This window comes from Choloepus didactylus, chromosome 7 (genome assembly GCF_015220235.1).
Source record: "Choloepus didactylus isolate mChoDid1 chromosome 7, mChoDid1.pri, whole genome shotgun sequence".
NCBI classification, from domain to species: domain Eukaryota; kingdom Metazoa; phylum Chordata; class Mammalia; order Pilosa; family Megalonychidae; genus Choloepus; species Choloepus didactylus.
Window position 1 is genome coordinate 144579583 of NC_051313.1, and position 12315 is coordinate 144591897.

General features: G+C 35.4%; 1 long non-coding RNA gene across 3 annotated transcripts in view; it reads right to left on the reverse strand.

Annotated features, from left to right (window-relative positions):
* The window catches only part of LOC119539331, a 749444-nt gene that overhangs the window by 88865 nt on the left and 648264 nt on the right, over positions 1 to 12315 (reverse strand). For 2 of the 3 annotated variants that reach the window (XR_005217844.1, XR_005217843.1), the window contains exon 6: positions 2979 to 3031. This is a non-coding gene — a long non-coding RNA (uncharacterized LOC119539331). Of the gene's footprint in view, positions 1 to 2978; positions 3032 to 5498; positions 5573 to 12315 lie in introns of all 3 variants that reach the window. The other variant, XR_005217845.1, reaches the window with a different exon arrangement.

Below are 12315 nucleotides of genomic sequence, written 5' to 3' on the forward strand. Positions count from 1 at the left end.
TTCCTCACTGAACACAAAAAATTAAAAAGTCACAAATTGTCAGCACTGGCTATAACTCTAAAAGTTGTTTAACTCATCTCTCTCATTTTAAAGATGAAGGAACCAAGTCCCAGCGAGGTTAAAGGCTGGTGATAAAAGGTCAAATACCTCAGAGGCACCATCCCCAGAAGAGTTTGTTCTATCCCATAATGCCTTTAAGGGATTCATTTTAGTTTTTCCCCAGGACCACTGGCTCTCACCTAGTAGGCCAAAAGAGGATTTAGAGAATAAAGAATAAGCTTCAAGTCCTTTCAGTAAACAAAATATTAATGTTGGAGTGACCATCCATCTGATATAGACTAAGAGAAAACCAGGAATCTCTAGGCTGGTAAGAGTTTCTCAGGGATCAAGCTTGGAATTTGAGAAGCTGGACCTCAACTGGGATTATGAGGCCTGACAGTGGGATAAACAAGCAGGCCATCTTCCAATACAATACCTTGATGGGGAGAAGAATACTACTCATCCACCATGATTTGTACATTTGGTGCCATTACATGGCTTAGTATAACAGCAGGGCCTTTATTAGAACTTGGAAAATAGTTGTTAAGTGAATGAATTAGACACTATTCCACTTCCATCAAGCTGCAAAGAACATTGTTCCAAACCTAACAAGGAGAAATCCATAAAATCACAACTGTAGTTGAACTCATTAGAGAGCTGAGTCCTCAAAACAACCAAGTAAATCAAGTTCCAAAGATGAATAAATCCACCCAAGCAGAGGCAGGATACAAAAATTATCTCACCTTAATTGGAACATGAGAGAAAGAGCTGATCCCCATAAAAGTTGGCAAAAAAGAAATCATCAAAAATTGTAATGAATCCTTAAAAGATATGAGTGGGCTCACATGTTAGTATGGAATAGTTATGGTCCCTAAACACACGGGAAGGGTCCACGTACAAGATTTTTTTCATGGACCTCTACCAGGTGCTCAGAAGGAAGACTTGAGCATGGAGCAGAACACAAGGGAAATCCTCTCTCAGTAGCACTGGTGATTCTGGTGATTAGCATCTGTGGGGTACAGGCATGAGCCCAGCCCTCTTCTCTGTATCCTTCTTTCCTAAAAGGAGAGACCTTAAGACTCTGAGGGAGGGGTAGTAGAAGGAAATCCCTGACTAAGGAGGAGGAAACTCTCTCCCAGGACACAGATGAGGTCTTGCAAAGGGTTTGGCCCTGTACCTCTGGGGGAGGGACATAGAATGGTTTTGGACCAGGGTCCTACACTGATACCAAGCGGAGGTCAAAGCCCACCAGAAGAGTGGCAGGAAACACCCACCCAAGATTGCCAAGAACTGAGAATGTTCTGAGATTTTACCCTTCTTGCAAGCTAAAAAGGTAGCCTGCCTCAGCTTCATAAAAGTTGGAAGAATGACCTGAGGATCCTGGGTCAGAGACAAAGGACATTTTAATTTTTACAGCAATAGTGATAGCCAGAGAATCATCATTTCCTGTTATCAGTTCCCTGAGTGTCAGCTTCCATAGAGAAACATGTTATGTTTGAGGAGGGCATAGGCAATGCCTGCACATGCAGAGGGTAGCATTACAGGAGAGGAACACTGAGCTTAGGATACTTGAAGGTTTTATAATTTGCAAGCAAGCTTACCTGACTTCTGCCCTGGAAGGAAACTTTATCTTTATTACCCTAGAGAGAAAACAGTCTTCCCTCTGCTCCAGAGGAAGACATTAACCTTATCCTCCAAAGTTGTTCACGATTCAAAAATCTTGAAAAGACAGTGCAGTAAAAAAAGGTCAGGATTTCCTCTATTCACAAGATATACAGAAATGTGAGAGAGCTATGGAGAACAGTTTCCCAAAAACACCAGGCAAAGATACAAGGCAGACTTCACCAGTCATGGGAAGAGGGACAGGAACACTAAAATAGCTACACCTCCACACACTCACTCATGAAAAAGACGAGGAACAACCAATTCTAGGTTTAACTACTGCTTTCTTCTATTTCTATTTCTACTGTTTTCCTGTATGTTATTATCTGTTATTTGTTCAAAAATTATGAGATAAATAAATGGATTAAACTCTCCAATCAAAAAAGAAAGATTGGAAGAATGGATAAAGAAGCATGAGCCACCTAATTACTATTTACAAGAGACTCATCTTAGATCTAAAGACATAAATAAGTTTAAACTGAAAGGATGGAGAAAACATTCCATGAAAGTAGTATCTGAAAGAGATCTGGGGTGGCTACACTAACATCATACAGAATAGACTATAAGGCAAAAGCTGTAATAAGAAAAAGAAAAATCTCAATAAAAACTGAGATGAGAATTGTTTGGGAGGACACTCTCTCTTGAGTTGTTCTCACTCTCACCTCTCTTGACTTTTGTCTCAAGTAATTCATTGATTCACCGTGGTTACTGCTGGACAAGAAACCACACTAGATTTTCGGGGGGGAGATATGCTGGCTCGTAAGGCTGTTTAGGCAGGCAGGAGGGGAGGCAGGACGTTTTGACCTTTATGACACAAAAAATCGACAGGCAAGTAGACAACAGATAAGCTTGGCCTTGGGAGTCGAATGTACTACATGCAAGAACATAGCATAGCAAAGTAAGGCATTCCCATCGTCTTTGATAGGAGTTTAGACAAAGGTAGTCTGCCTATATGGATGCTGAAGCAGAAGCAGAGTTTACATGTTTTTCATCCGCAGAATTCCCACAGTAGAGCATTATATATCAACAAGAACATATAACAATTAGAAACATATGTGCACTTAACAGCAGGGCCCCAAAATATATATAGCAAGCCTAGACAGATCTGAAGAGTTATAAAATTATAGTTGGAGATTTTCTTATATAACTTTTGATATAGGATAAAATGTCTAGATAGGAGATCAACAAGTAAATAAAGACCTTGAACAAAACTATAAACCAACTAGATCCAACACACATATTTAGGACACATTACCTAACAACAGCAGAATACTCACTCTTTTCAAGTGCGTGTGGATCATTCTCTCGGACATCACCCCGATACGAAAACCTGATAAAGAAATCACAAGAAAATAAAATTACAGACCAATTTCCCTTGTGCTATAGATGCAAAAATATTTAACAAAATATTAGCAAACTGAATTCAACAACATATTAAAAAGATTACATAACCATGACCAAGTAAAAATCAACCAAGATAATATGCCATAAATAGTAAATAGAAAGAATGGAAAATAAATGCATGCATGTTTCAATAAATGAAGAAAAGGCATTTAACAAAAACCAACACCTTTTCTTGATAAAAACACACAGAAAATTAAGAGTAGAGGGGAACTTTCTCAACACAATAAAATATATTTGTAAAAAAAAAATCCACAGACAACAACATACTGAACGGTCAAAGATGGAAAACTTTCCCCCTAAGATCAGTGAAATGACAAGGATGCCCACTTTTGCCACTGCTATTCAATATTGTACTAGAAGTTCTAGCCAGGGCAAGTAGGCAAGAAAAAGAAATAAAAGACATCCAAATTGGAAAGAAAGACATAAAACTATCTCTATGAGTAAAAATCAATTGTGTTTCTATATACTAATCCAAAGAGGAAATTAAAAACACAATTCAATTTACAATACAATTGTTAAAGAATAAAGTATATAAGAATACATTTAACCAAGGATGCTATGTTAAAGAGTTGTACACTGAAAACTACAAAACATTGCTGAAATTAAAGAAGACCTAAATAAACTAAAAGATATCCCATGTTCATGGATTGGAAGATTTAATATTCTTTGGATGTCAATACTACCAAAAGAAATCCACAGATTAAACACAATCCCTATCAAACTTCCAGGAGCCAGTTTTCGTAGAAATGGAAATACTGATCATCAAAATTCATATGGAACTTGAAGGAGCCTTGAATAGCCAAAATTATGCACTCCAAACTTATCAAAGATTTTGGAAAATAATTACAGTAGTCAAGTTTTAGTCTAATATTCATCTTCTTTTATCCAGTTATTACACTTTGGAGAAATCATTCTGAGCTCAGATAAAGAAGGCTTTTATTATGCCTGCTTAATCCCTTGTGTTGATCACTGCAAACACCTCTGACTTAGCCTTCTTGTCTTTAGTCTCATTTATGGAGTAATTTGCTTATAAATCATGAAACTGTTCAATGTCACTCCAATTTCTAAAGGCCCTAGGTGGTTTCTTGTTATCTTCAGAATCTTTTTCAGATAGCATATGAGCACTTTGTGGACTGTCCTCAGCTTTTATCCCAAACCTGTCTCCTAATAGTACCCCATGCCGTAAGGTAGGCTACTGACATATTAACACAAATTATTGGAAGTTTTCAAATATCTCCAAGTTCTTCCACACATCAAAATAACATCTATCTGATCAGGTGTGACAAATATTATATATGGTATTAGATGTAAATTACTCAGAATAGTGTCTGCTATATAAAAAAGATCAATAAATTCTAATTTCATAGTTGTATACTTAACTGTACATCTTTTTCTTTAAATATAATCCTTCTCTATAATGTTTCTGCACAAATTGGCTCTCAAAAAATATTTCTTGATTGAAAGATAAAATCTGAATACCTGCCAATAAGAGAAGGTTTAGAACTGCAGCTTATTCACTTATGGATCATTTTTTAAATGGTACTCAATAGGTAATAAATAATGTTTATTAATACTAATGAATTAATGGAAAATGAATAACTTGATAAAATCTATATCTAAAATCTCAGTTCAATATTTATTTGAAGGAAGAAAGAAATTAAGGAACAAAAAATCTCTGGTCTTATTTGTCTTACTAAGCTTCAGTGTGAATTAATTTTTCCTCTCTTTTTAAATGTTTCTATAATTGTTGCTTTCATGAAGAAAAAAGATAGAACTAAAAATAATTTATAAAATAACTTCCAAAATAATTAAAAACAGTATCTTTCAATTTCAGCATTTCAATTTCCACATTTCAAATCTCTTTCTGAATTCATCTGTTAGGACATCTCAGCTGCTTACTTGTTTTGTTTTGTTTTGTTTTTCTCTATCTCTGACCTCTACTTCTCAGATTCCTTTCTTGGTAAATCCAATCACTTCAACTGCTTAATGTTGGAGGGCCTCAGGGATCAATCCTCAGATGTCTTCTTTTTACTCACATTCTCTTCCTTTCTTAAGGCTTTAAATGTCTATATGATAATTGTCAAGAACTGAGCTGAGTTTAGTAAGGAACTGAGCTGCCTGGTGTCAAAAGTAGCTGGTTAAGACAATAAGCCAGAATGAAAGTAACACTCAAGCCTTTAATCTGTGATAGCATAAGCAAGAGGCTAAACTGGAAAAAGCACCAACCCCCCCACCTCTCTGCTCTGTTTTCCTTCATGGAAATGTCACCAGACAAGGATCAGATGGATCAATACAGATGCAGGAGACGTCTCATTGTGGGGAATCAAACAAAGGGTTACTGCAGTGTTATAGACCTGGGAGCCAGGGAGAAGGGGCTAGGAGTGGGAACTTACTGCATCAGAATGGAGAAAATGGTCTTCAAGTTCTTCCCCTTCACTCCCCAGTCAGGAGGTTTCAGCAGAGGCACCTAAAGAAAGTCTAGATTTTGAGCCCGTCATAGAAAAGCCTCCAAATGGAGGCAGCTGGGCTATGAATGTAGTTACGCATAAGAGCATGACTGGCCAAAAGGGCCTGAGTCCATGGCTGCAACTCCCTTCAGAGATCACCATGCACTGGCTGTGCACCAAATCTGGTGTGGGGAGGGCATCTTCCTCCGTGAAGCCTGCCAGGTAAAACCTTTTAATTGCCTATGGTAGGTCCTGAAAGAGCACATCTAGGTTTTTGGCCAGGAGCCAGGATCCTCAAACATAATTCCTAAATTTACACATTCAGCTAAGATCTATCTCCTTATCTCCGGGTGTATATATCCACCTGCCTACTAACATAACTAACTGCATCCCTAAGGGACATCTCAAACTTAAGTCCAAAATTGACTTTTTGGGATTTTTGATATTTTCCTACCTCACCTCCAAAGGCCTGCATCTCCTAGTCTTCTCCATTCATCCATTTGCTCAGGCCTCATACTCATTTATCAAATATTTTTGGTTTTCATATTAACATTCAAAACAAAATAACTCAAAAATAAGGTAATTTCTAAGGACTAAGCATGTAGTTATGAAATCATCTGTTGAGTTCTTAAACATATGAATGCAATAAACCTGATAGAATTCCATTGCTTTTTCTTTTTGAGATGTTTCTAGTAAATGTAAACAAGCTTTTCAGAAAACAGATTTATTATTTTAAATGCTCAGTACAGGGGATCGTCAGTGTTCCATGGAGAGGGACTAGAAATTAAAAAAGGGGGTTAGAGGTAACAACCAAATGTCCATTAGAAGTAATGGCCCCCTCCTCGTGCTAGTCATTTGCACTTATTCATTGCTTAACAGCTTTCTAAGGCATATTTTTCTAGACACTAGGTAAAACAGGGGTGAACAAAATATAAAAAGTTTTTATATTTGTGGAGCTTATATTCTACTATATTTGATAAATGAGTATGAGGCCTGAGCAAAGACACTAATCAAAAACACAAAATGAATACAAATGCCAACAGGCATTAAAAATGCTATTAAGGGTATTATTTAGATGTCTCTCAGAAGGAACACTATGAGCAGAGACCTGATTGTTTGAACAGAGAATTAAAGTGTTCCTTTCATAAGACAATTCAAGATACTGTTAAATCAACAGGTATGGGTTAATAGGGTGTGGCAACCCAACTGGTTTGCCTTTGATGATGGAAATATGACAGTATGAGCCTTCTCGACTTCTGATTTGCCAGCTTACAACATGTTTGTGTAGAATAATTTTCTGTTGCTCTGCAATGGTAGCGTTTGCATTTAACTCAAACTCACCTGAGCTGTTTGCTTTGATGATTCTACTGAGTCACTGTGACCATTTCATTTGAAGACTTGGATAGAACCCAGATTATCTCATTTATCTTAGAAGTAGCTTTCTCATTTCATTTTATTTGGAAGAAATACTGAAAAACCAAACTCAGAAAACTGTGAAAGCAACTCAGTTAAGAAAACAGAGAAGACTATTTTTCCAAGCATTTTGTTTGATAAAGTATACAGCTTAGAATTCTGAAGAGAGAACATTCGGCAACTAAGCTCAACTTTTGAATTACTTTAAGCATTTTGAATTCTGTGGTCTATTTAAATGACAGGCCAAAGGATAGCTTAAACACCAAAAGAGAAAAATTAGGGAAAAGAAATGTGGAAATTATAATTTAAAATCTGAACACAAAAACACACATCTGAGCATATTTATGTCCACATACACAATGCACATAAATATGTACATACACATAGTATTTGTGACATATTCATTCCTTCATTTATTGAGCAACTGCTTTATACATACAAAGCTCTGTAATAGGCACTTGGGATATATCAGTGGACAAAACCAAGATTCCTACTTTCACAGAGCTTAAATTAGAGTGGGAATTAGATAATAATCAACAGACATAATAAACAAGTTATTTAGCAGATTAGATAATATTAACTGCTATGGAGAAAGGAAAAGTAGAACAAGAAAAGAAGGTCAGAAGTACCAGTATAATAGGGAAAGAGGTGCATTTTCACACAGAGTGAAAAGGGAAGTAACGAATAAATGTGATTTATGCAGTTAAAAATATGGACTGGTTCATGATTTTGTGTTTGCAATATATGGATATGAATTATCCATAAAATATATTTATATTTCATATTGATATATATTTACATACATAAGGAATATCTATGATGATATGCTTATTATTCATAACAATCACTTCATTGAAATTTTATTTCAATATAAAACTCCTTTATATGTTCACATTTTTTCCTAAATCAAATATTTCTGATATTCACTTGAGGACATCTAATATTAACATCTCCTGGATGAATATAATAAAATATACATAAATAAATACATGTACACTTTTTTCTCCAACCATGGATTATGTTGCTGAGTTTTGAAGGATAAGCTAATTTTTCTACACCTAACTGGCAAAGATCTAATGGTGGGTACATTATTCAAGGGTTTACACCAGCCTTTGGAATTCAGGTGTCACACACCTTTCTTTGGAGACATGGTCACCTTTTTATAGTCAGTAAGGATGCCTGCAAGGCAGAAGAAGAGGTGAGTAACCATTACAAAGGCTCCAATTTCCTTACTGTCTCTGTTTAGCAGATAAATGTAAAGAGACTTGTAGACAAGATAGCATCAAGCTGATATATTACATCTGTAACCCAAATGACTAAAAAGTGATTATGCTAAACTTGAGTGAAATAAATTAATATTTTGTATTTGGATTGAGATTTTTAATCTTAGAGTTCGCTTTTCTTCATAATCTTTTTTGTTGGGTAACTATTGCTTATGTTGACGATATAACATCTGCTGACATCAAATATCAATTGTAGGTAAATACAATTAGGCCCAGAAGCAAAACAGCTTGATTAGCAGTTCCCTGCATAAATTATTTTTCTTCCATTTACTTTATTTTTTGTTGCAAATGAGCCTTTTAACATGAAAAATTTAAGCTATCAGTTTCCCTATTCCTTGTAAAAATTAGTAAGAGATTTCCTTTTATGCTATTTATAAGAACGTTATGATTGAAGTTATAAATGAATATCCCCATATCGTATATGGACTTCCAGTTTGTGCAGGATGGTTATCAGAAGCACATTCAAAGTGGTATCCTAGTATTTTCTCCGAAGGCTAAGAAGCTATGCTATTTTTGCCAGTTTAGAGTCCTTTGTGTTTTTTTTTCTCTTTCCAAAAAATAAAAAATAAATAAATAAAACCAGTAAAACAAATAGAAGCAGTTTAACTAGCAAGTTATTCAAAATATTTGGCTCATTGCTATTAAATCAAACTAAAAGGTAGAGACATGCATGAGCAGAGATATTTGGTCTCTTTCATTAAGATCCATGAATGAGTATTTCATTACTTTTGTGACTATTCTGATGAAAATGATCAATTTCTATTTTTGTGACATCCATAAGTATACGATAAATAAAGATATATATGTGACACCTAAAAAGAGAGACTGAAATGTAAATTACATTTTTAGTTGACTGGTTAAGTTTGTAAAAATCTCTGTGATGTTCAATAGCTTCCATTTGTCAAAAAAAAAGATTGATGCTTCATTTATGAGATATTTTCATTTAATTTGCAATGAGGCTCTTTTTCAAGTATGGATAAGAGAAAATGTTTCTTAAAAAAAAAAAAAAGAAAGAAATGACACTATTCTTCAAGGCTGGCTTTGGATTCCTCAACCTTAACAGTCTTCTCCTCTCTATGTCCACCATTCTAAATTATCATGTCATAAACCTTACCCAAGCATAATCAAGTCTTTACATTGAAAAGTCCACTTGTGCCAAATTCCCAAACACTCATGAAATGCCTGCCTGTGCTCTGCTTCCTTTGAGACACTATTAAAAACCAGTCAGTGTAGTAATTTCCCTTCATGCAGTCGGTATGTTCTCATTTTTTTTTCTTACCATAAGAATCTTTCCCTGTTAAGCAGAAATGACCACCTTCAAATACACTAGATATGTCACTGAAAGCTCGTCATATATGAGGCAATCTTTAAAACTCTATTTTTTAGTAAAGAATTTATTTAAAAATTGAGAGTTTCATAATGTTAAAATATTACATTTTTAATTGCAGAATAAATCAGGAAAAAAATCTGTAAAGAAACCACATCTAAACCTATTTAACACTTAGTAGTGAGTCTGCTGTTATTTGTCTAAATAGAAAATGCAGCATAATTAAAATCTATTTAAGTTAAGTCTTTGACAGATAGTATTCTCAAAATACTTTTTTATTCCACTGAGAGAGGAGAGGAAAGGAAACCTTTAAAGATTATCAGGAAAGAAGCATATTCCCTACTACAAGTTAAAGTGTGTTTTCTTGAAAAGTCAACCATTCAACATATGGTGTATGATTATCTCTTACATTTTTTTTCCTTCATAGGGATTCTCACATTGGTAGATAAAGCAGACATTAAACAGTAGCATTTTTATGCCAAACAGTGAAAATTTGAAAGTGCTTGGCAAAGTTTTCAAATATACTTTACTCCCAAACCATTTCCAGCATAAAAAACAATTTTTGCAGGGAGAAAATGATCATTTAATTTGGCAAAAGATAGAAATTTCCAGCTGAGGCACATTAAAACATGTTTAGAATTGCCCTAAAGGCAGAAAATTTTCACCACTTTTTTTTTTTTTTTAACTATAAAAATCTGTCTCTACTGAGTGGAAATGACCAAGTTTCCCTGGAAAATGCTAAGAGGAGATACATAGCTGTTGCCCCTCCAAAATCTTCATAAAATAGCTTCTCCACAGATCGCCAAGACTAGTCTAATGTTTATTTTCTTTATAAATATTATTTCATTTTAAAAATCTTTCTATTGGTAAATTTGCCATTAAAAGACTAAATCTTAAATAAGACTATTTTAAGAAAAAAATAATGTCTAACAGTATGCACTCTTACCAATTTTGATAATGCACTTAATTTCAGGTACATTCACATTAAACCTTAAATACGAGCAACATTTATGACAAGATAGGGAATTTTAAAGACAGAAAGAAACTATAAAAAGGGAATCAAACAGAAGTGCTAGAAATGAAAAATAAAATATTAAAGATGAAGAAACCCTGTGACAAGCTTATCAGTGGGCTAGAGAGAGCAAAGGAAAGAATCAGTGAACTTGAAAATATATCAGGAGAAAATATCCAAATTGATATGAAAGAGAAAAAATGAAATCACAAATAATATTAAAGGAAAATAAAAACATTGTCCCCAAGTGCTTCGAGACAATAGCAAACAATGGGATATGCATATAATTGAATTTCCAGAACTAGAGGAGGAAAAAAGGCACAGCTGGGACTTCTGGTTTCAGTTCTAACATATATAGAGTTTGGAAGTTGTCACTCCTATCTTAACCAAGGAAAAGCTGTAAAAACTGACAAACTGTGCTCTTTCTTAGACCCATCAGAGAACTGAGTTTGGAGAAAAACCACAACCATGAAATCAAGAAGGAAAAGTGAATCCAGAAAGTCACCACCAAGATATACTTACCTGGAAGAGAAGTTGCTGGGGGCATAAACTGACAGGGACACTTGAATCATGCTTTACATGAATGTTGGAAGCTGATCATGGACTAGCTTAAGAGAGAGAAACTATGGGGGGGCTACAGCTTTAGGGGTCCACTTACTTTCGTGTTTTTTTATCTCCAGTGGCCTCGCCAGGTCATCCTGGTGAAGGGTCAAGAAAGATTTCCTCATGGTTCTGACCATGTGATATATGCACAGAGCATTCTTCATAACAAAAGCTTACTCTTCAGAGAAAAAGTCTGTACCAGAGCCACAGTCCATATAAGGGAAAGCATTTCTTTGAATGCAATCCCTCCTAGGCTTGCAATGTCACCCAAGGTGGAGAAAGAAAGCTAACTTTCTTGTGAAAATCACAGCCCGGGGACACAGGCCAATTAAAAGAATGAGATTTAATCATGCAATTAAGAATGCTTCTCCTCCCCTTCCCCTTCCCACCACACCAACAGGGTTTCATTGTAATAATAGTGGATTGCAGTGGAAAGAACTGCAAAATAACAGACTTTATCTAGGGAGAAGTACTTGGGGAAGTCCAAAGACTACAGGAGACACAAAAAGAGAATGCCAGAGGAATCTGAAGCCTCTGGCACCCACAGCTAGAGCAAACATTAAATACAATCCAACTCCTAGCCTAATTAAATAAAACCTCAAACTAAGGCCTATTTATATCAGTTCCTGTTGCTTGATACATCATTTCCAGCTTCCAACAAGAACAAAAAATTACAAGTCATGTTAAAAGCCTAGGAAAAAAAGAACATATGAAAGAGACAAAGCAAGAATAAGAACAATATTAGATATGACACATGTTTTGGAATTATCAAACAAATAATTTAAATTAACTATGACTAATATGGTAAGGGGCCTAATGGAAAAATTAGACAACATGCATAAACATATGGATAATGTAAGGAGAAAGATGAAACTCTACAAATCAAAAAGAAATACTAGAGGAGGCGGGGCAAGATGGCAGACTGGTGAGCTGTAAGTTTTAGTTACTCCTCCAGGAAAGTAGGTAAAAAGCTAGGAACTGCGGGGACTGGACAACACAGAGCAATCTGTCTTTGGGCATACTTCATACAACACTCATGAAAATGTCGAACTGCTGAGATCAGCGAAATCTGTAAGTTTTTGCGGCCAGGGGACCCGTGCCCCTCCCTGTCAGGCTCAGTCCCGT